The 24,453-nt window shown below is 45.8% G+C and overlaps 1 pseudogene; it reads left to right on the forward strand.

Moving 5' to 3' along the window:
* Nucleotides 1-23,843, forward strand: part of LOC115312034 — a 43,440-nt pseudogene extending 19,597 nt beyond the window's left edge.
* Nucleotides 23,844-24,453: the final 610 nt, after the last annotated feature.

The following is a 24,453-nucleotide window of genomic DNA, read 5'->3' on the forward strand; positions in this document are numbered from 1 at the left end:
ACTTTTGAAGGAAAGTTTGGTAAAAATTCGGCAAATGTCTGCGCACGCGCGAGAACGCGGCGGGGCCATGGATTACAAATGGACGCCATGCAGTCGTGCGGTTACCATCGGGCAGTGTAGTACCACCAGCGGTTACGGCGCGGTGGGGAGTAGACAACACGGTAACTGTGCGTTTGTGAGTGAGTGTGGTTCTCTTCAATATTTTCTGCCTCAAGGATAGAAGATCGACCAGTAACTTGCGCAGTCCCTTGTGCAAGTGACAAATGGTGCGGTGCATTCTGAAATATTCAAACATTGGCCGACAATTACTTTAAAGCACTCCTCGCAATTCTAATAATTCGGTTTTCGGTTCAGGAGTAGTGTTCCAAAACAAAATAATATTGCTTTTTCAATTAGTGTTATTTCGCGATTTCCATGTATCTGCATAAAACTAAACGCAGAACTAAAACACTCGACGTTGCACATCCGACATCTCTAACTCTCCTTATCTTCCGAAACGTTTGTGTGTGTCCTAACACCAGAAACTGGCATTTTAAAGGTTAACGGGACGTTGCGATTATGGGACGCACACTTTCATGCAAAGCTGATGTCGTCAAGTGATTCAAATCGAAAAGACATGCATATTTACAATATTATTATCTCTTCTGGTAAAGGCTCAGCAACCGTTGCATTCGTTTTTGCGCACAAAACGGTGACTCCCAGGGAAAACAAGAACGCAGTGTTATTGCCTTTATTTTAACAATGTACACAAACATGCAGGCTTGCTCTGATGATGCCTCAAAACCGAACCTCTCATAGCGTGATTCGTGACTGCATCACGCTCGCTTCTACCCAAACTCGTTGTCTTGCCACTTCTGCAAGGAGTCACTAAAATTGCCAGTAAACACACAAAAACAACACCGATACAATTATCTTGTAGAATATCACCTTATTTAGTAATGACTATGTCAATATCATTACATGTTGTATTTAAGTTAAGAAAAAAGAAGCATACAACCTTTTTTCGCCAGAAAAAACGAAATATCAGCGTTAAGTCTGGTAACAATGTATTTTTGCCGAATCTTTAGAAAAGTTCGGCAAAAGTTTGGCTTTGCCGAATCTCAAGATTCGGCACCGAACTTTCGATTTGGCAAAACTTTGGCCCATCACTAGATATTACTATTTTGCACGGACTTAAACCGTAACTGAAAACCGTAACTGTAAATTATTTACTGATAACCGATAACCGAAAAATAAAAAATTAGTTTTTCTCAAGCATGATCTTGAGGGGGATCTTGAAATGTCGTGGCCACTGATCTCCATGACAGCTTGTTGGATCGTGAATCCCGTTAGGTTGCGGCAGCTACAGGTGCGGTACCGGACGGCCATCTTGCATGTCGAAAAATAGCCCTTTTGGAGGCATTGCGGAGGCTGGCGGCAGCGAGCTGAAGACACGATTTCTACTTGTTTGTCGTCATTGGCTGAAGAGGTTTTTTTAAACCTTGTGTATACGCTGAGACTTGCCTTCGAGAACACATAAAAATTTTTACGAAAGTGCAGCGCTGCAGGAAAAAGGCACGACTCGTCGAAAGCAAGTTTCGCCAGTATCGCACGTGATAAAAATTTCCTTGGCATGCTGAAGTGCTGCGTCTCTGTGCCTTCGTACGCTCGTTTGTGTTTCGCGAGTGCGATGTGCATGAAGACGTATGTGCCTCAGAAACAGCGTTTTACTTTACTCTGACGATTGTACTTGTAACTTGCGGCACTCGCAGTCCATAAACGGGTTTGATCCAGTGGTGACGGAAGGGGGGAAGGGAGGAAGGGCAGCGGCGATGGTGAAAGAATGCACACGACCATATCGGTCGCATTTAAGAAATTTCCAATCTTGCCGTTTTATACTTTTGTGTTCGAAAACATACCTTGCTCCACAGGTTGCTCTATTTGTGGTGCCATGTGATCCATTCAAGTATATCTGGTACATAGCCATTGTTAACAGTGCATGGTAGCAAGCACAGATTTTCTTTTTTCTTTTATTGATAGCAACTTGCCGGAACAGCTAGACGACCCAGAACTTAATTCGTGGCCTATATATGATGCAATAACACCTACGCGTGACACACCTTGAAAGCTTTGTTGCGGCATCAATTTCTGATCGGCATCCAAATGTGCGAAGGCACAGACACGCAGCACTTCGGTGTGCCAAGGAAGCTTTGATCACACCGTCAGACCATCGAAACTTGCTTTCAACGAGTTGTGCCTTTTTTTTTTTGGTGTTGCGCTTTCGTAAAACTTCTCACGTGTTCTCAAAGGCATCTCTCACCATTTACACAAGGTTTTAAGAAACATGTTTGGCGAATGACGATGAATGAGTAGAAACTGTGTCTTCAGCTTGCTGCCACCAGCCTCCGCAATGCTCCAAAAGGTCATTTTTCCACGTGCAAGGTGGCCGTCCGGTGGCTGCACTCACGGAGCAGGGAAGAGCGATCCAGCAATTGTCATAGAGATAGGTGGTCGTGGCCATTTGACAGAGTTAGTGTCAGGGAGTCAAATTTTGGGGTTTTACGTGCCACACCAACCAAGGGCATCTGGCACACCCCAGCGGAGAACTGAGGATTAATTTGGACCACCTGGAAATCTTTTGACATGCAACCAAAAGCTCGGTTATGGCGCATTCACACTGGAAGCGTATCCGCGCATTCTCAACCATAAAGCGGCTGGGATCAAGCGGTTGGAGCGCGTTTATGCCAACTGCTTCAGGACCGATTTGCCTCAACCACTTTCGCAAACCGCAAAGCGGCAACCAATCTCAACACGACGCTGACGTGACGTCGGTGGCTCTTGAAGTAAGATGGGATCTGTTGCTGCTGAAGTGTTCAAGGTGCTGCAGTCCTAGTGTTGCAGCAGACGAATCAAGGAAGAATTGTGATGTTCACATCCGTCAGTTGAATCCGCCTTGAAAAGAGTTGACTCGTAATCTTAACATGCCTTGCTCGAGTGATTTGGTTCAGGTAAGAATTTGTTTGTTATTCGGGTTGTCAAAACCCATCGCTCGCTGCCTTGTTAGTCTTCACCCATAGAATGTCGGAACCCGCCCCTGATCGACCAAAATGACAGCTTTTGTACCAACAAAGACAGTTGCATGAACTACCGAAAGCTTTTGACAGTGTGCATGACCACCACAAAGGCCGGTAGAGACGTGAGCTTAATTGCATAGCCAGCACACTTCCGCAGAGCTGGCAGGGTACCTGCGCTAGCTCGACCTGTTAGGTTTACTATTACCAAAAGGAATAAAGGGAACCTACTCAAGAAGTGAGGTGTGCGTACCAGACGATGCAGAGGCCATTTCGCGTTTATTTGAGCTTAATGTCAAACAAACAGCAGACTCGATCAACTTGCGAGTGACGAGAAGAGTCTTCCACCAATGAGGACACGACCGGCTAGCACCGAACACATTCTCCGCATTACGGTCCACCGGTACCGCTCACTACTCTGAAGATAATAAAAACAAACGACGAGGGGGGAAACTGACCCTCTATCCCGAAGACCAGGTCAGCTGTTCATGCGGGAGGAGTCCACTTCGAAGAAAGGGTCGGGGGCATCTTCTTGTGAGTCGGTAAGGCGCGCCTAGCTGGGTTTTGCTTGTGGGCGAAGTCGAGGGAATCTCAGACAGGTTTTGGGGCTCCATGTCTCCTTTTTCGCTGACTGAACTTGTGATGCGTGCCAACATCCTGAAGAAAAATCTACAGAGTGCCAAAATAGCTCAGTTTTGGCTTTGGATCATGGATTTTGGATTGTAAAACAGGGTTGCCAAAGGCAAGTCTCAAAAGATCATACTTGATCGCCAACAAACTGCCAACCACGTCTCGGCGGGTTCGAACGTGGTTGCTTGCGAACCGCAACCGCTTCGCAAACGCAGCTCCACCGCCAGTTGTGAATGCGCCTTTACACGGCACCTTCTCTGCAATGCGCCTCCGCCATATTGCAGGCACCGCGGCCGGGATCCGAACCCGTAACCTGGAGATTAAGGGCACCGCCGGCGCTTTTGCCTCGGAGCCACCGAGGCGGCCTAGTGTCAGCAGGTGGTGCATGTGGTAGTACATTTCCATGCAATCTAAATTTAGGATTAAGAATGCTTAATTGGTATGAGTGGTCTAGCTTATAAGGAAACGTTTCAATATCTTAATCTGCCACACTTCTACAGTCGCAACAAACTATACATGGTATTCCAAGGTAAACATAAACAAGTAATGGCGGAAAATTCTTGCATGTGTTTCAATGAGCAAGAGAGCACATGCGTCTCTGAAGTTTTTCTCGGCGGAAAATTGAAAAGGTCCATCGAAAACCGGATGCTAGATAGATGGATGTGCACTTCTGGACCTTTAGGCACCAAGAAAAATCACCGCATCTCATTTTCTTTGGCCTTCGTGGCAAAAGTTACTGGGCCTGTCTGATGTCCCAGTGAAAGCTTGTATACACGTGACATTCTACGAAGTTAGATGCCCACAAAGCAGCCGAGACATGTGATTGTTTCGTCTTTTAATGCGAAAGCATTATCTGGTCCCATGGAGCGAAGCCAACATTATCTGATGTCTTTAGCAGCAAAAAACGGCACCTAAATGCCCATTGGCTGAGCGAAACGGCACCTAAGTACCCATTGGCTGAGCAAAACGGCACGTAAATTCCCATTGGCTGAGGAAATGGCACACGAATTCCCATTGGCTGCAAGGCGGGCGCGCCTCAGAAATAAAACACAAAGAAAAGCACAACAATGCAGATGCCTCGTCACGGAAGCCGGTGGGGTGCTCAAGGTCAAAGAGGACGTGCTTCAGTAATAAAACACAGAGAAAAGCACAGCAATGCTAAGGTAGCGATTTGGGTCAGTTGGTACGCATTATTCATGGTGAAAAACAGCTCAAAAACGAAGCCGACAAGAAGGAAAAAACATGAAAGGACGAAGCTGCACTCTCAACTGAAATTTTATTAATCTTCTTTTAATCTTTTTCACTAATAAAACTTCAGTTGCGAGTACAGCTTTGCCCTGACGTGTTTGCTCCTTCTCATCGTTTTCATTTTTGAGCTGTTTTTCATCATAAACACAGCACTGCAGGTGCTTCGTCACGGAAGCTGTCGTGAACAGTGTTGCCAATTTAGCGGTTTTCCCTCTAAACTTAGTGGTTTTTGCTTCCGTTTAGCGAGATAAATGATTGTTTTGCGGGCAGTGGGATTTTTTACCGGTTTTATGTAATCTTGGCGGTTTTTTAGAGATTTAAGGCTCGTTCACACTTTTGCGACCTCTTAAAACTGGGTTCCTTAAAACCTCTTGCAACGAGAGGACGCACTGGTGCCATCTATTGGATAGCAGTGTACACTTGGCGGTCCGGCATATTTTCTATTTCTCTCGTGCATTGTCCTTTCTTTCTTGGCTTGAAAAACTTTTGTCAACGTTATAAACGAGCCTTTCTTATAGGTCTTACGCACATTTGACCTCGGAAATCCCGCAAAACCTTCGCTCTTGTGAAATGCAGTTCCAGGGTCACCGCATAGATGGCGCCAGGATGCCAGTGTGTTCCCTCGTTCTAAGAAATTTTAAGAAGTTTTAACAGATCTCGTCTCTCTCGGTCGTACTCGGTTGCAAGACTGTGAACGGGCCTATAGAAGTTTTATATCGACAATTTTATGTATGCACCTGTGTCATATCCATAATCAGCCACAGTCTTTGCTTACTCCCAGTAATGTTCTGGTTAGAGTAGCGCCTGTGACATCATCAAAACATTAAAGGGGCCCACCAACAATTTTTTGACCAATTTGAAGTTCGCGCTGAAACGGAGCTCCATGAAAGCAGGAACACCGAGGAAAAAAAAATATTACAGAAATTCGCAATATTTTGTGAGTTAGCAAAATAAATATTCCAGAAAACAATTTTAAATAAGCAAAACATCTCTCTTCATGACGTAACATTAAACAGTTTAGCGATTGGAGCAAAGCGGTTGGCCAATTGGACACGAGTTTGGTTGATAGCCCGTCGGCCCGGTCGTTGGGCCCGGTCGGCCCGTCGGCCATTAGGCCTAGCTGCAACCATCGTAGCTTTGAGATCGTGTTGCCATCATCGATGAATTTACCGGGCTTATCCGATTTTGAGTGTGGATCTGGGCGTCGCGCCGTACGAGGACACTCTATGCAAGCGCCGTGCCGCGTCTCTGCCTCAGTCCGCGTTGACAGCCGCGGAAGACTCGTCTCCCGCAACTCCGCCACTGGAGCCACCTCGGCGAGTAGGAGGTACAAACTGGTGAGCGGTCGGGCACCATATAAGCTGGGTCCCGTCGCCGCACTTCACTCGAACAGTGAAAAGTCTGTCACAGCACTAAAAGAAAATAAGGGTTCCCCTGGCTCCTCTTACTGCTTTTAGTTGACCGGGACCGGGGTCGCACAAGTGAAAATACGATGCGCATTGTCTGCACGGATCACTTGTCGTCTGCTCGCGATGGTACGTCGCGGACGCCACTGGGAGGCGCGCATGAGCGACGAGGCGTTGTTTTCGCCCTTTTTGAACTTTCCTTTGCAACTTTAGTAGCTCTATAAAAATGGCTTGTTAGAGAAATAATGACGGTTAACGTGTGATATACTTTATTTCGCTTCAAAATTCCTGGGACGGCTCTTGCCAATCACGAAACCCAGAGAATGTGACATACAGTGAAAGGGAGCGCCGTTATGCGCGCGCATTCGGCAGCTCGCGGTGCCACCGTCGGAGGAGGTGTTTCGGAGTTGTCAAATTAAAATATGATGCGCTAATATTTTTAAACTCTTTCGTTGTCCACTGGGTTTCCGAGACCACTAGCCTGTAGAAACCGCAAAAAAAAAGCCGACGCTCAAATACTGTTGGAGGGCCCCTTTAATGCGTCGAATATCGGAGCATGCCTCCCTGTTTTGTGCATGCACGTTTGAACAGCATGAATCAGGGTGTCTGGCGACCGGGAAAACAGGGAATTGTCTGGGAAATTTTAATTACCGGGAAAAATCGGGGAATTGTCAGGGATATTGTCGAAAAGCGAGCCCAGTCAGGGAAAATGAGCCGGAAATGCCATCGAGTGCCCCGAGCAAAGACTTGAGGACTTAGGGGCAGTAAAATAGGCAATAAATACTGCTTAGAGTGAGGCACGGGCTCTGCTCCCCCGATGTAGAGTGCTACCCGATGCGAAGAGAATCAATAAATCCAGTCGAAGCCATGGATTGGAGGATTGAGAGCGCAACACTAAACTAGATCCAGTTCGAGCTACTAGATTTAGTAACAAAAGGGAAAGCCGCAGACTCCAATCCAAGCCTTAAGCCGAAAGTATCCGAAAGTGCATCTGGCGGCCTTGTTGTCATTTGGTTATTGACGTGTGTGGTTGAGCGTCATGTTTTCATCGTGTTTCCAGAAGTGGCCTCTTCACTGACGATGTCAGCGGCAAGAAAGTGCTGGTTCCATCCGGACTGGACGAGTCCGAATATTTCAGTATATGCAAGTTAGATTAAGCCGTTGCAAAATGATCCTCACAGTGTTAAATGCCTTATGTTGTAATGGTCTTATATATTTAGCCGCCTCCACAGTGGTCAGGAAATTTCACCTGAAAATGTTAGGGAAAACCTGGAAAAGTCAGGGAATTTCGAAATAATAATTAGCTGGACACCCTGATGTTCCAATGTTCCTTTGACAGTTTTGTCACTGCTTTGTGAAATGGGCCGGGTGAAGTCCGCTCAAAAGTTTAGAAAGGACTGGCTACAAGACCCCAAACTTAAAGACTGGCTACTAGAGGTTCCTAGTGATAGCAGACGAACCAGGTGCCGCTATTGCAGAACGGAACTATCTGTGAAGCACATGGATTTGGTCACGCACGCTGCAATGAAGAAGCATGTTTCGGCCGCTGCACCTTTCTCCCCTGGCAGGCAGACGACTCTACGAGTTGAACGGAAGTCTGACCAGTCACGCACTGCTAAAGGGCCCCTTGCCATGTTCGTATGCGCTCACTCCGCAATTTTGACTTTGGATCACCTGGGTGAATTGTGCCATGGCGTGACAGATTTCTAGTCAAAACAGAAGGAAAGCTTTCATTCAGATGACATTGATATGATCTATGCCATTATTATAGCTTTGGGCAAGAATTAAAGGAAAAAAAATTGTTAAAAAGTCAATTTTGCATTGTGTTTTGGATTTACCGGTTTTTGGGATTCCGACTGCGGATTTTCAATTTTTGAGTTGGCACCACTGGTCGTGAAGCCGGCCTGGTCGTGAAGCGCGCCTGCGCAATGGGGGAGCCTGATGTCACCGCTGGAGTGCCGTGTGAAAAAGGAAGACGTGGTGCGCTGCTTGTAGGAATGTGATGCGAGTAGGAATGCAATGCGAGTAGGAATGCTTTTGCATTCCTACACGTAAGCAGTCTTAAATGTCTGCCGAATTTTTTCAAGCAAGGGAGAGCGTGTGCAATTAGAACATTGCCTCGCCAAATGTGCGTCGTTGCCGTGAGTGTTCGAGCTGGCCAAAGCAAAACTACGCTACGCCTGTCGGACGTAGTTGAGAGAGGGTGCAAAGAATTGTGACACTCATGCTCTTCGTGCCCCGAAAAAATCGAGCGGTGCATTTTCGACGACGAGTAGAGATATCATGATTGGGACAAAGCTGTCGCAGTGGGAACAATAAGCGTCGCTCATTCTCTGTGCAAAAAAAAAAAAAAAAGCTAGATTTTGAGGACAAGTGGAGATATTCTGATTGTGACAAGGTCGACCTACCGCGGCGATCTCATGAATGATAATCACGTGAATACAGTTGCAGACGTTGGCATCAAAAGGCTTTTATAGATTCTAAGGGATGTGATTGCTGCGCCAATTGCGCCAAAGGGCTAATCCTGCTACATTTTGCAATAACATGGGTAATCTGTGCCAAGCCTGCGTCAAAAAAGCAATTTCGGTCGCCTTTCAAAATTTAAACTAAACTGAGTACCGTAATTCAGCATGTGTATGTTATGTGGAGCAAGCCGCTGCCCGATACAAAGTACCCTGCATCAGTGGTCCATCCGGTCTTGCATGGTTTTTCCGCCGTCTAACATTTCGCGCCCTCGTTGTGTCGTGGGACTTGTCTCGCATCTTTTTTTAAATATTTTTAACGATAGATTTGGGTGCATGCAGACGCTCCAACACAAGAGTGCCGGGTATACCAGCCATGCCGTCATGCTGTGAAACGAAACCACGTCCCTGCCTCCCAGTCTATTGTGGTTACACGACGCTGGGTGTTGCCGTGCCCACGTCGCACCAGATATGGCGCTTTCTAAAATGAAACTAAGTATCGCCACATGTTCACCAACATTCCTGTTTTTTTAAATCATACCTTACTACAAAAATTTCTCTTTAGCTCAAAGACTGCTATGTCGAAGTATTGATTACTTAGGTTTCTTTCGGTGGGCTTTCTTTCGAGAGGAACCCTGGTACGTGAAAAATCTGCCGCGAAAGAACGTTGGTGAAGAGAAGTGAGCTAAAGCAAAGAAGGCAATGTCTGCACGCTGAACCCACACAGCGTGCTTGTTTGTCTCAAGTTCAGTTGTTGCACAAAGCGCTCTAAGAACGTTTTGACCCTGGCTCGCTATGTTTTGCATCGATGCGCTCAGGTGCTTTGTGTTTAGCTTGTACCTTGTTTGCCGACCTGGCAAGTACGCGTCGCTGGACTTTTTGTCCTATGCTTGACACTTAACATTTTGCATACACTTCTAAGAATCAGTTGGCGACAAAGCGGAGTGGCATGGTTTCGGTTTCGATCGAACAGCTGTTGTCTCCACTCACACGACAAAGCATGCGCAACTCTAAGCCTACCGAAGTTGCCCTCATGTACATGCGGACATGATTTCACGACAGTGGCACCTGTCGGAACGATTGCAATCCACTGTTTTACGTTTGCTTACTTCTGACGAAAATCTGGTATGTTAGGAACCAGTAAAACGGTGGCAAGCGGTTTTTCGGAATTGCTCGGCAATGCCTACAGCACTGTACACTTGTGGGATGTCTCGACAGTAAAAATGAAAGCAGCGTGTTGCGTCACAACACGTCGCATCAGAACTTAACACAACACAAAGTGCCCTTCGTTTGTACAACACTTAAAACAAATATTTTTTATTTTTCTAAGAATATCTGCTCCAAAGGCCACTTTTGCTGCTCTGAAGCACTCTCTTGGCTGCTCCAAAAGCCACTTTTGCTGCTCCAAAACACTCTTTTGGCTGCTCCAAAAGGTGCTCCGAAATAGCTTAGGCCAATCACATCACTGGATTCTATAACCCAGGCGATAGGGTAAGAAAACTAGTTTCTTGTCCGACTTGTTACAATCACGCGACACTCCTGGGGTACAAAGCCCATTTGTTTGAACTGCTCTATTTGGGCACACATACACAAGCGCTGTTGCAATTGACGGTGTGGTCGAGTAATAAAATTGAGTGGCCTCGTGCTATGTTTCACATCTTGCTTTAATCGTGTCACGAACAGACGCTTTGTTGCAGCCAAAAAGAAAAGTCTGGCTCTCGAACTTCGAAATTGACATTTCTGAAATTATTGTGGAACCGAACCCCAGGTTCCGTTCTAACTGAAGTCTTCCACTGATATAAACTCTCAAAATTTAAGTGTTTTTTTTTTTATTGTGGGTTTTTACTGGTGTTAGTTAAGGACTCTCACATAAACCGCCTGTTTACAAGCTCGCATGCACCCGAAAATTATTGTTGGAAAAAATTCTGCTCTAAGATTGAAAAAAAAATGGATAAACACTATTTTTTTAATTATGAAATATTGTGTGCAATACCAAGTTTGTTTGTGTCAGTGGTCTGTGTTATGAAAACCTGGCTTCAGGCTAAGAATATAAAGTTATATTGGGGCGAATAATTAATATTTTAATCAAATTTTTATTTCCACAAGAACTCAAGTCTGATTGGTTCGAGCTAGTTTCTTCGCTGTCGGAAAGAGTCGGTTGTGTCCATCTTTGATTTCAAAATTAAGCGATCCTTGTGCTGAGCGTGAAATTGACTCGCGCGTGCCTGAGATTGTTTGCGTTCGACGGCTGCGGAGTTGCTGCTTGATCAATGCATTTTTATTTCATGGAGATCTGCTACAGAAAAGTTTCCCAGTCAATTGCGAAACATTACAGCACTTCAAGAAGCCAGTGGATGCGGAAAACATTACAAAAACACGGGTTTAATTGCGGAACACACAACGCAGAGTGGTGACGTTGCTTTTTAAAAGAATGCAAGCAAAACCTGAACCGGAAGTGTTCTCAGTTCCTGTCATGGCAGCCAGAAGTGGCCAGAGTACCATGTATAGTGACGAGAAGGTGTGAATGGTTCTTTTAGCACCCAGTGGGAACTTTCTGAGGGTTGTTTAGAAATGCTGCCGAACAACAAAGTATTGATGTTTATTGTATACAATGCAATGATACCCGAGAAGTGGTGGTAACACGTATGCTTGGGTATCAAACTATAGACCAGGGGTGGCCAGGCTGACCCGGCCTAAGAGCCGTAAACAAAACCACAAAACTTCCAAGAGCCGCTTGGGGGGGCGGCAAACTTTTGTTTGGAGCAATAAACTAAACTCAAACTACTTTCACTCTATCCGAGGCAAAAGCAGTTCAACTGTACATAACTTAGTAGTAGCACAAGGCTGCCAAACCGCAGCCTGTCTTTCCATTTAAAACACGTTCCATTTCTCTTCTTTGTGAAGTGCTCATGTGACTGGGAGGGAGGCAGGGAAGGGAGGGGGGTGGCGGATAGGGGAGGGAACCGCGAGCCACACTTTAACACGCAAAGAGCCACATGTGGCTCGCGAGCCGCAGCTTGGCCACCCCTGCTATACATCGTTGCAATAATCACCTTCTGCGCTCTGCCATCTTTGTTAGGCTGTGGAACTCCTTCGAAGCATACACTGTTGATCTTTCGTGGGGTATATCAAACGCATATGCGTTCACAGCTCAGTGACTCGGCATTTTTTGCTTGAGTGATAAGCGATGCAAAGGTCATATAATGCAAGTTAATGTAGTGAACAAGTGTTGGAGCTATAAACATGTGCAACTTTTAAACAATTAGAAGTACTAAGACGTTTTTGAGTTTTTGTTACTGTAAATGTCCCGTTGTATGATATCTGTGACTACTTTAAACTGTTCATGGTGCTCTTGGTCACGTTTTGGTTCATACCTTTAGGAATACTCTTCTAATTTCCACTTGAGTAACCATGAAAAGTATAAATCGAACCGGAAATGATTACTAAACCGTAAATAAAACAGCATACTTATTTTTCTCTTTGCTACGCTGGACGCGAAACGGGCAACGAGCAACTATGGGCCCGTCCCCAGCTGTGCTGGGGACGGGCGGGACAGAGGAAAATTGGGACTCCCTCCCGTGTGGCTGCGGCCCAAAGTCTCAATCCTGTCTCCCAGTGGGTCCGGTGCTGGGGTAACGCCGACGAGGTTTGGCCAGAGGAAAATTGGCGACTCCCTCGCCGGTGGGAAAAGGCAGGGGGTGATGTTTTTAGTTTTTTTGCCCGATCCCTCGAAGGTCATCCTGGTGATATCCCACACTACCTGGTGATAGTTAGGGGGAGAAAATTGGTATTAAAAGGGCGGGAGGAATAATGTTTTTGTCTTTTTAGACTTTGGCTAGGTGGCGCAAGCTACCGCCCGTTACAAAGGGTATAGCCATTAACATCCATCTATCCATCCATCCATAAAAAAAGAACACAGTGCGGAGCACGCTGGAGTAGACCTGTGCGCCGGTCAGAAATCGCCGGCGGCGGCGCGCCGGTGTTTGTACCTCCGGCGGCGGCGTGTTGACGGCGCGGGGATCAACGGACCGGCGGCGGCGTGGCGTGGAAGAGGGAGGGGAGGAGGGGGGTGTAAATTAGAGAGTGAGGAGGAGAGAGAAAGGAGTCGTTTGAATTTGGAAAACAAGATGAAAATAACCATAAAAAGGAACACGCTTTTTTTTTTTTTTTTTCTTGTGAGGAGTGGGTTTGTTAGAAGAATCAGGTACTTCGGCGTCTTGTTTATTCTCGTTTGTAAGAGAATATGTCACCGGCTGGCAGCCGCGGCGCAAGATATTCCGCCCGCAAGATGAGGACCGACGACAACAGGTATTTTATCACCGCGTTCCACCCCACCACGCGCTTGTCGCACGCCCCGTGCCTAACAAGTCGACCGAGCACGTCCTTCGATTTATAGAGCTCGTACTCTCATTTGATACGCCGCAAGCCGTCATCACCGACAACGACAGGGTCCTAACCTCTCGTTCGGCTTCGCGGTACTTCGCCGACAGGCACATTCAGAGCATCCCTAACAGTACTTTACGTCCCCGAAGCTAACGGCTTTGTCGAACGCGTCAACGGAAAAATCCTTCCATGTCTGCGCGAAAGAACGTCAACGGCGACATCGACCATTGGAGCGATTATCTCCAGGCAACCAGCTTTCAAGTGAACCAGCAGCCGTACGCCGGACTCCAGACATCACCGTTCGAACTCCTGTTCAACTTTGTCCCACGTCGAGCAATGGAATTTTCCCCGCTTCCCGACGAGGTCGGCGACGTCCCGCGCGAACTGCGACGCTGCAAACGCGAACCTCGCTTACCTTCACAGCATGAAGCGTTCCTACGATGCAAACTATCGACCATGCTCCATACAGGGTCAGGGACAGGGTATGGTACACGAACAGCGTTCCTTCCTCGAAACTTGGCCTGCTTTTCCATGGACACTTAATTCATCACCAACGTGAACAATATCAAACCTACACCATTTCCGGGTTTACCCCGCAAGGCACACCGGATTGCCGCCAAGCTGCCGCACGATAGCTCTTTTCTTTCTTTTTTTTGTTTCACGAACAACCTGCAGCGATTGACGTCGATTTCAACCAACTCGCGTTGCTCCGCAGCAGATCTTCCGATTACAAGCGCATCTCGCCGACGCTGCCCTCCACGATGGATAGACGCATAACAGAGGATCATGACAACATCTACAAAATGTGCGAGGGTGCAAGGATTTTGAGCTCGGGAGTGTAAGCAAATACTTTGGCGGCAAAGACCGGTAAGGAGAGCCTCCCCGACTCGACCGGATGGGGGCTCGACTTCGACCCCCAATGCTGGATCCCGGCGTAGAAACGAGAAAGAAGGACCCCCAGAAACACGATGTGACAGGAACAAGCCAGGCGTGTGGATCAAAATAAAATACGTTTGAAAGAAGCCTGAAAAACGGACGCGAATATAGCCATTTTGTATCAAATTATTTCACAAAAATTTCATTTAAATCGTTTTGCGGTCTACAAAACCGTTCATTCCGTTATAACACTTTAAAAACACAGGCGAGCTGGTGAAGAACTTCCATAGTAACGGGAGACACGAAACGATAAAAATAACGCACAAGACAACAAGTCTCAAACACAGGTTTTATACCCGTTTTTACATCAAGAACTCTAGTAAAAAGAGTCCGACTCCTTGCGAACCATTACTAATTTCCACCTTTATGTGGAGAATTAAGATATATGTAGCTGGATTCTACTATATATATGTTATCAAGACGTACACGTTCCAGTGCTAAAATCATCGCTTTTTTCTCCGACAACCAAATCTCGTAAGGCTTCGCGTCGCGTATACGAACATCTTTGTTTCATGTATGTGCTCTCCCCCTCTGTAATGCCTTCGGGCCCTGAGGGTACTTTGATAAATAAATAAAAAAATAAACAGTTTATTTTAATAAGGAATTAACGCTCTTATATATACGTCAAGGCCCTCACAACCAAAAAAGAACTCTTTAAAAAAAAAGGGTATCACCATACACCCTTTTGTCCCAGATAACGCACCCCAAAACTTTAGTTTGACGCACAGCGCACAGACGGCGACACGTTTTACAAGGGGCTTGATAACGGAGCGATATAACTGATTAAATAGCTAAAGTACGTATCAAAGACCACAGAAAGAAAACACTGATGTTTTGCAGCCCCGATTAATATTTTTTTTTTTTTTTTGTAGTCAGTAAAACGTACATTAGCTATTTTAATAAGTTGTACCACACGGCTATCAAGCCTCTCGTGAAAGTTAGTACCGTCAGATTGACGTCTGAAGTTTTGGGGTGTCTTATATGGGACAAAAGGTGTAAGAATACACCCTTTTTTTAGAGTGTAGGTCACTGAAAGCCGGACATTCAGGCAGATCCAAAAGATTCATGGTCACACTAACCTGCCACCCAGACGACCCCGCTTGATGACTGACCAGCCATATATGCGATAACAGGCAACTCCATCAGAACCCTTACTAATATGATACACGCGTGACGAGATGTCCCTACAGCGTGCAATTCGCCAAAACGTGCGTCCGTGAAACGTGTGCCCATGAAATGTTGTCTGCGATAATTAATTCCACGAAACGAATTTCGACGAAATGAGAGGGTCCCTACACCACTCCTGCCTGAAAAGTTACATCTGGGTTCTTATGTTTTTTCTCTGGCACCCCTGAAGACCACCAGAAAGGGGGTTGACCTTTCTAAATTGTGCTGAGCTTTGAAAACTAAATTTACACCGATCGCCACTGATATAAAGTTATGAGAGATTCCATGGTAGTAAGGCACACACACGACATTCTTCACAGCCGGTTTTTCCACGGGAGCCGGATTAAACCTTCAGCACCTTGAGCACAACTCTGACAATTACATCATTGTGATGGCCCGCTTCCAAACGACGCATCTTTTGCAACTCAACTACCTCACCAACCCAAAACATACGGGATTCTTTACAAGCGTTATCCATCGCAGACGCCATTACACCACTCTTAACTATTTTCAAGTGACAACTCTCAGCTGCCAACAGAGGCTTGGCTGATTCCTTGCCGTACATCCAGCACAGGCCCTTTTCCGTGTGCAACAGTAGGTCTATAAGTATTTAATTTGACTGTTGCGATGGCAAGGTTTTGCGGTCCAATCGACAAGGACCGCACAACCGTGTCAACGTGTACATAAGTCTCGTTTAAAAAAAATCTCGGACAACACTGGAGCAATTCACGACCCGATACACACACCCTGTTTTTGAATAAAAAGAGAACCATCAAAGTCTGCGGCAGTGGACTCTAAATGAAACTCCAGAATGCTGATAAAACTATCTACATCAATCCCATTGGCAGGCTGCAGCTTCACTAGATTATCATCACACCACCTCCTGACCCTTATTAACAGCTCCGACTTATCCATAGAGTAACGTAAGTCCTTGATGTCTACAGTTGTCACATCGCACCTTCTCCCATGATGCGGATTCAATATTTCAATCAATTGCTCAGAGTTTTTGAGTGACAATGGGCTGTTGCTCCACTCCTGTCAGGCATTTCTAGATAAAAACCGACAACACCTTCTGCCAAACTCAATTTTCGTTCACAACCATTTGAACAATTGCACCAGGATGGGATTGTTACAGTTGTGCTCAAGGATTGAGCACAACTGTAACAATCCCATCCTGGTGCAATTGTTCAAATGGTTGTGAACGAAAATTGAGTTTGGCAGAAGGTGTTGTCGGTTTTTATCTAGGTGTAAGGAACGTACGTTTAATCCGGCTCCTGTGGAAAAAAACCGGTTGTAAGGAATGTTGTGTAAGGAATCTCTCATAACTTTATATCAATGGCAGAGAGGTTCGGTGTAAATTTAGTTTTTAAAGCTCAGCACAAATTAGAAAGGTTAACCTCCTTTTCAGGGTAGTCCTCAGGGGTGCCAGAATAAAACACGTGCACAACACGTGCCGGAACTATTGATGGCGTCCGCCTCAATTATCTCTCTAACATTCTTATCTGTGTGCCTAGCGAGAACAGTGGAAGAAGCAAATAATGGTTTGCACCTGCAGTCATGCATGGTTTCAATTGACTTTGCAGAAAAAGAGATCGCTTATTCGCAGTCCGCGGCGGGGCCACGGATTGGTTGCGATGTGGTGTGGTGACGCAGTGTGTATCTACGCTGAGGCGCTTGGATTAAATCAGTTGAAAGTAAGCGCTCTGTGGTGTTCTTCCTCTGTCTATGTCTTAAAGCGCAATCATGTTTTCTCACGCAGAATACACACACGCCCAACAATCAGCAATGGTCGGAGAGTTCTGAGGGAGACCATGCGTATTTTGACCTCTCACCGTCCTTGGCATTGGACAGTGATATGAAGCGTTTTTTTTTGTGTCTGTTTTCTCAGAATTGTAAGGGCTGTGCTGGAGCTGGAGTTGCCTGTTATCGCATGTGGCTGGTCAGCCCTCAAGCGAGGTGTAAATCATTTAGATATGTCTGAATCATGAATCATATGGGTTCTGTCTGAGTGTCCGGCCCTCGGTGACCTAGTGAAGGGGAGGTGTCTCTTTTTTGGTGGTGAGGGTTTTGAGGGATATGTAACAACGTTCGTTGTTCAAATAAACTACAGACGGTGTTTGAGACTTGTTGTTTTGTCCGTTTTTTTTTGTTTGTTCTGTGTCTCCGTTTTTTATGGAACTTCTACATCTATTGATATATTTACAGGAGTAAAAATGAAAGGCAAAACAATCTATTCATTTTTTATGCATAATATAGTACGTAAACCCCATATAAAAGCAGCAAAAAAAAACAAAAAAAAACACCAATACCCCCTTCCTAAAAAAAAAAAAAAAAAAAAAAAGATGGCGGCGCCGGCGGCGCGCCGGATTTATTGTGCGGCGGCGGCGGCGGCGTGCTGGATCTGGGGAACCCGGCGGCGGCGCGGCGCGGCGGCGCACAGGTCTACGCTGGAGACATCTGGTTTGGTTCAGAGCCGTGTATGTAGAGAGTTTGGCCATTCGTTGGGAAGTATAGGAGACAAATGAGGGGGCACCATTGGCCGAAAGCGGGCTGGGCGTGTTCCAGGGCGTCTTCAGAAATTCGAATGTGACCAACCAGAAGCCGGAAATAGTACCCTGGTGGTGGTCGCAAGAAACAAACCTGATAACTGCATTAGAGTAACTCCCGATGACTGAAAATAGGGTACACGTGATGTTTCAATCACGCTCATTCAAAATGATGTTGGAAGAGTGCGACTAGCGGAACGATCGACATAATCCGTACTCCAAGCGCCGAGGGCCGGGAATCTGCCGTCCGAGCGGTCACACTCTGTCCGAGCAAAACGGCACATTCTTTTCTTACATCTTTCTGCATGATCATGATCAAATCAACACGTGAACCCTATTTTCAACCACAAAGAGTTACTACACTTCACTCTTACGCGCTTATTAAGACCATTTACGAACATACCGTAAAATCCCGTAAAAACGCCCACCCAAAATGAAGAGATAAATGGTGAAAAACATGGGGTGGGCTATCTTTACGGCTGCCACAGCAAAACTGTATCAAAAATTAATGATAAGCGCCGGGGCACCCGCTACAAACCAAGTGACGCGGGGACTGATACCGCAAATCGCGGACATGGCAAATTCGCGTTTCACAATGCGATAAACACGCGGGAGTTCGCTACAAACTCCTGTGTCACGGGAAAGAATACCGCAAGTGGCCGACGCAGCAGATTCGCGTTTCACGGTGCGGAGGAGTCGCGGGAACCCGCCGAGAACTCGCATCTTACGGGAAGGGATACCGCAGATCGCATACGCAGCAGATTCAAGTTTCATGATGCAATAAAGACGCGGGAACCCGCTACAATCTTGCCTGTCACGGAAACCGATATCGCGCGCGCAGATCGCGGACAAAAGCACGGGAATACGCTACGAACTCGCATGTCACTGAAACAAATAGCGCAGATCGCGGACGCAACAGAATCGCATTTCACGATGCAATATACACGCAGGAACAACTCGCGCCGTGATACTGCTTAGAATCGATATCGCGCGCGCAGATCGCGGACGAAAACACGGGAATCCGCTACGAACTCGGGAACGGATACCGCAAATCGTAAGCGCAGCAGATTCGCATTTCACGATGCAATATACACGCGGCAACAACTAGCGTGTTACGCGAGCCGATATCGCGCGCAGATCGCAGACAAAAACGCGGGAACCCGCTATGAACTCGCTTGTCGACACACCGGTACCGCCGATCGCGCCTTTGATGCGCGATTCCCGTCGGACATCGCTTGACGTCCACCGGAAATCGGAGGGTGGGCGATGTTTCGGAATTTTTATGTTACAGATGTTTAGCCAGGTAAACGGGATGGGCGATCTCTCGGGGGAGGGCGCCCTTACGGGATTTTACGGTAGACCTTTGATCAGAACTGTTTCTCGCTACCACCGCTAGGGGATTTTTTTCGACTTCTGGTTGGTCAAGAGAGCATGCCGAGCCCTCTTTCCAAGTCTGATGCACGCCCTGGCTCTGCCCGCGCCTCCCGTTGACCGAACTCTCCACATATACGGCTCTGGTTTGGGTTACAGATGGCGATGTCGTGTTTACTTTGGCAACACGGTACTCGAAGGATTCTACAAAGTGGTAGTCATGCCAAATTTGTGCGCCGTAGATGACGTTTCAAACGGTCGACTGAAGACCAGTAATCGTTCGTGTTCTTTGACGACGAAAAGAGAGGACGTCGGACTCTGGTGAAAGCAAAAATGGTGTTGTTTATTTTCTCCTTCTTGGGAAGCGTCCCCCGCACATTAACCGGTTCCCGGGTCGCTGCCGCTTTCGCCTCAGCATCTCCCCCGCGTCCCTGTTTTTCGGCAACGCGCCACTGTTGTTTGTCCTGTCCGTCCTTTCTGTCTAACTCTTTCGTATTTTTGCGCCGCTCTCGTCTCGCCGGCGCGAATGTTACTCGCTGCTTTGCTGCTCAGAGCCAGTGGGCCGCTCGTTGCCGGCTGGGCGGTCACCGTCGGGCGATGGCGAAGGACGCCACACACCTACTCTTTCCGTTGGTGTTAGGTCACTGAACGGTAGCCCGAACCAAGCTCGCTCGCAAGAGCGGCATTGTCGTCCATGTTAACAGATCCGACGAAACAATCACGCCCCTGCGGTGCTATAACCCACCGCTGTAACCAGTCTCGGTCTCCTAAGTGCTACTGATACCAACTATTCACACTTCACGTCACTCCCTACGTCACCTCTGTTTTCGGAAGCCCAGAAATGAGAATGGAGATAGTTCAGTTTCGGTTTCTTCAGTTCTTTTGTGGGCACAGAAATACGCATCATTAAACAAATGCACCATTAATGGTTTATTTAATGGTGCCAGTTGCATTTGAGTGCTTCCAGGAATTGACTTTTGAAGTGCGGCAAAATATTGAACTGTCAGTTTTTCCAAACTAAGTGGCTATCTCGGTTGGGCTATCCTTGTGTATCAGTACATGTGGTATTTTCTTCTAGGTGATGGAGCCACATTGTTGGGGGAGACCAGCTGCTCACTGAAAGTCACCAAGGCGATTTGGTTCAGATGCTGTTCCTGCACCTATGTCACCAGAGATCAGCATCTAATTGTGTGCCACCTGGCTGCCCATGGTGATGAACAATTCAAGTGCCAGCATGTTCCCATGTCTGGCTCTAAGTCCCAAGTGCTCGGCAGCACTCAAAAGCACAAAAGTGAAAAGCCATTTAAGTGCAAGCTTTGCCCCAAAGCCTTTACTCAGAAAAAAACTGATTTACCACAATCGAACACACACAGGTGAAAAGCCATTTAAGTGCAAGCTTTGCCCCAAAGAGTTTGCTTATCCTTCCCTTCTGACCTACCACAATCAAACACACACAGGTGAAAAGCCATTTAGGTGCAAGCTTTGTCCCAAAAAGTTTGCTTGTCATTCCCTTCTTACCTATCATAATCATTTGCACACTGGGGAAAAGCCATTTAAGTGCATGCAATGCCCTAAAGTCTTTGCTCGAAATTCCCAACTTCAATGCCATAATCAAACGCACACTGGTGAAAAGCCATTTAAGTGCAAGCAGTGCCCCAAAGCCTTTGCTCGAAATTTTGATCTGCAAAGGCATAATCGAACTCACACTGGTGAAAAACCATTTAAGTGCAAGCTTTGCCCCGAAGCCTTTACTTATAAAACAACTCTGATCTACCACAATCAAACACACACAGGTGAAAAACCATTTAAGTGCAAGCTTTGCCCCAAGGAGTTTGCTTATCCTTCCCTTCTGACCTACCACAACCGAACACACACAGCTGAAAAGCCATTTAAGTGCAAACTTTGTCCCAAAGAGTTTGCTTATCATTCCCTTCTGACCTATCATAATCATTTGCACACTGGCGAAAAGCCATTTAAGTGCATGCAATGCTCTAAAGTCTTTGCTCTAAATTCCCATCTTCAAAGCCATAATCGAACGCACACTGGTGAAAAGCCATTTAAGTGCAAGCAGTGCCCCCAAACCTTTGCTCGAAATTTTGATCTGCAAAGCCATAATCAAATGCACACTGTTGAAAAGCCATTTAAGTGCAAGCTGTGCCCCCAAGCCTTTGCTCGTAAAACCGATCTGCTCCGCCATTATCGAAAGCAGTGTTTAAGGGGAAACGAGGGTCTTTAACTTTTCTTATTATATTTGATTTATCGTGCTGAAATGTAGAATACTGCTGTATTTCTCAGTGGTGATTTACAATATGAATTTAGTTTTCAGATAGCTTTGCTAGATCCTGAGTTCTCAATAAATATGTAATTTTAATTAGGCCCTCGTTACGGTCGTTAGCTTAAAATTCTTCTGAATATATCAGAAATTTTTATAAAATTGCATTCACAGACAGGCGTTGTGTGGTGATGCTATTTTTGTTGCTCTATGTTATACAATACTTTTAATTAATTAGTCCCAAAGTCTTAATAGTTGTTAACGACCCATTTGGAGGACCTAATTAAAATTTCATATTTATTGATAACTCAGGGTATACTAAAGCTATTTGAAAACTAATTGCATATTTGAAATCACCACTGAGAAATACTTATATACTGAACTTAAGCACGGTTAGACCTTCGTCCTCCCTTTGAAACCTTAAGGCCCGTTCACACTCTTGCAACCGAGTACAACTTGAAAACTGGTCTGGTCTCTCTCGGTCGTACTCGGTTGCAAGGGTGTGAACGGGCCTTTACAAGTGCAAACAATGTCCCAAAAGCTTTGCTCAGTATAAAAGTTTATCTGCAAGAACCAAATGCGCACATGCGGAGTGCCTTGTGGTTGATCCGTAAGTTTGAACTATGACACTGTTGTTTCTTTCAGCTGCTGTGGATTTGGGCACTGTAGTAACAGCTGGTTCACACATTTGTGACTGCCTATGACCCGAAAAAACTGTTTTTAAGCCTCGTGCAAGGGCTCACAACTTTCTGCACTGCTGTGCAGCTGGTCGAAGTAGTCACAGGAGGCTTGAAAACCGGTCTTGTCTTGGTCGGTCGTAGATGGGAGTGTGTGAATGGGCTTTAAAGGGGCACTGACACGCCAAAGGCCGTATTTCTTTTATTGCCTAAATTGATGCATAGACGTGAAAAAAAAAAAAAAAAATTTCTGCGTGCGCGCGCATTTTTTTTTTTTTTTTTTTGTTTTTCTTTTTTGCTGCTTACCTCCTCACTTGTCTTCATTGTTGAAGGCAAAAATCATAAAATTTAAAAGATTTGTAGGCGACATTTCTGTAACATTTAATAACGGCAATCGTAAAACATGTTTTTTAACGCAATTGCGAATGCACTATGGCCCTTCTTTTTGAAATAGCAAAAATCGGAGTCCGGTATGACGTCGCCTCCTGGATTTGTATCCTCCCTCAGAAAACTTGGGGGCGCTCGACTCACATAGCAGAGGATGGTCGGGGAATCGGACAAAGAAACCGGTTTTTCCCGGTCTGCCGGCGCCCTTCTCTCCCGCTCCTCACCTCCTCGCTTCGGGTCAAGGTGGCTTGGCACGGAGACGTGAAAGAAAGTCGACTCGCAGGACTCCGCAATATTTAATGTCACCGCACTGGCACAGATCACGCGGGAACTTCAAATCTGGCATTTGGAAATTGTTTTTTTTTTTACTTCACAAATACTGAATTTCCAAGTTTTCAATTTTGAGGGTAAAGTCCCGGCATTGTTTTTAATCAATCCAGATAATAGAAAAAAAATGCTTTTGATGTGTCACTGCCATTTTAAGTAGTGTGGAGTAACTTTTTCCAAGATTTTCATTTCTGACATCCTGTACAGTTCCAAAATCTCCTTTTAGCAGTTACCTTGGTGGGGAACTGATTGCCGAGCGTGTGTGTACACCTGACATTTCCAGCATCCGGTTGGTACATACCTAGTTGAATCACTCGCACTGCCCAGCAGGTTTTGCTCTACAATGGCACTGTGCCCATTTTGAATACTGCGTAATGCCCCTTCAGGGACTGCATTGAAGAAAGTTTTGGAAAATTTTGAACTGACTAACATGGTCATACTCTAAGTGTTTTTGCTTTCCCTCTTTGCAATGGCAACTACACAGTTAGGTATTATATGACACCTGATTTCAGATATCACTTTTTTGTGTTCAGTATTCCCAATATTTTCTTGCTCCGTGTTCATTCTCCTGGCAGCTGTTTCCGTGTTGCCTGACTGTCTGCATCAGAATTTTTAAACCGTAGATGTCATTGTTTGCTGGAAAATTCCTTTTGCTTTTCTGTAACACAGGAAAGTTTGTTTTTGTGATTCTCTGATGGCTAGCTTTCTTGCATCTTTTTAAAAGAATGAAAAGTGTTGGTGAAGCTAAGTCTCAACGAATACTAATTTGGCCATGAATTTGCTTTGTTTACAGGATGCTTTGAATTGTTGCTTAATGTGTGATTATTTTTGCGTGGCGTAATTTGCAAACGTATCTTTATTGCGGCAATATTTTTCTTTTTACTGTTATGTCGTTTGTCTTGAACAAAATCTGAGATGATAAATATGTAATCAGACTTCTGTTTCACTGTTTCTCAGAAATATAGGTTGACAGTCAAGGTCCTGCAGTGTTGTTGTCTATTTTTGGTTCTCTTAGCTGAAGCAAATGCGCCGTGGGGAGAGTAGCTCTTTAGAAGGTTCCCACTTTGCCATCCTGCTTGATGCTGAGGTGCCACTGCAGCAGTTTTGTCGCCAAGGAATTCACTACCAAGTGGAAGTCCGTACCGCGGCACATAAGATAAAGTGTCGGCTTGTGGTGTTGATTCTGACCCTAGCCCAATTCCTGCCCTCCAGCACGTTTACGTAGGAGGTGACATCAGGTTTTTTGTGCTGTTTAATGCATGTGAAGGCATCATGCTGCATTCTCAAATGGTATGAAAAAGAGACGTGGCAGACTAGAGGAACCTTTACTGATTTTATTGGGCTGATAGTCCTCAGCATGGGCATCTTCGTAATTGCATATTGTTAAACGACAGTTGATTGCTTTTGACCATCGCTATCTGGCACTTAAGTGACCGCAATATTTTGTTGCCACCGGCACTTGTTCCTGGGGGTTGTAGCTGTGGCTCCTGGCTATCTTCACCAAAATTTTTTAGATCGGATGCCATCGTACAAGTCGCAGAGACTCTGCAACGACTTCTTGACTGGTTTTGTAGCGTGAGCTACACTGGCC

This window comes from Ixodes scapularis, unplaced genomic scaffold, assembly GCF_016920785.2.
Source record: "Ixodes scapularis isolate PalLabHiFi unplaced genomic scaffold, ASM1692078v2 PGA_scaffold8__174_contigs__length_109621045, whole genome shotgun sequence".
In the NCBI taxonomy this organism is placed as follows: Eukaryota; Metazoa; Arthropoda; class Arachnida; order Ixodida; family Ixodidae; genus Ixodes; species Ixodes scapularis.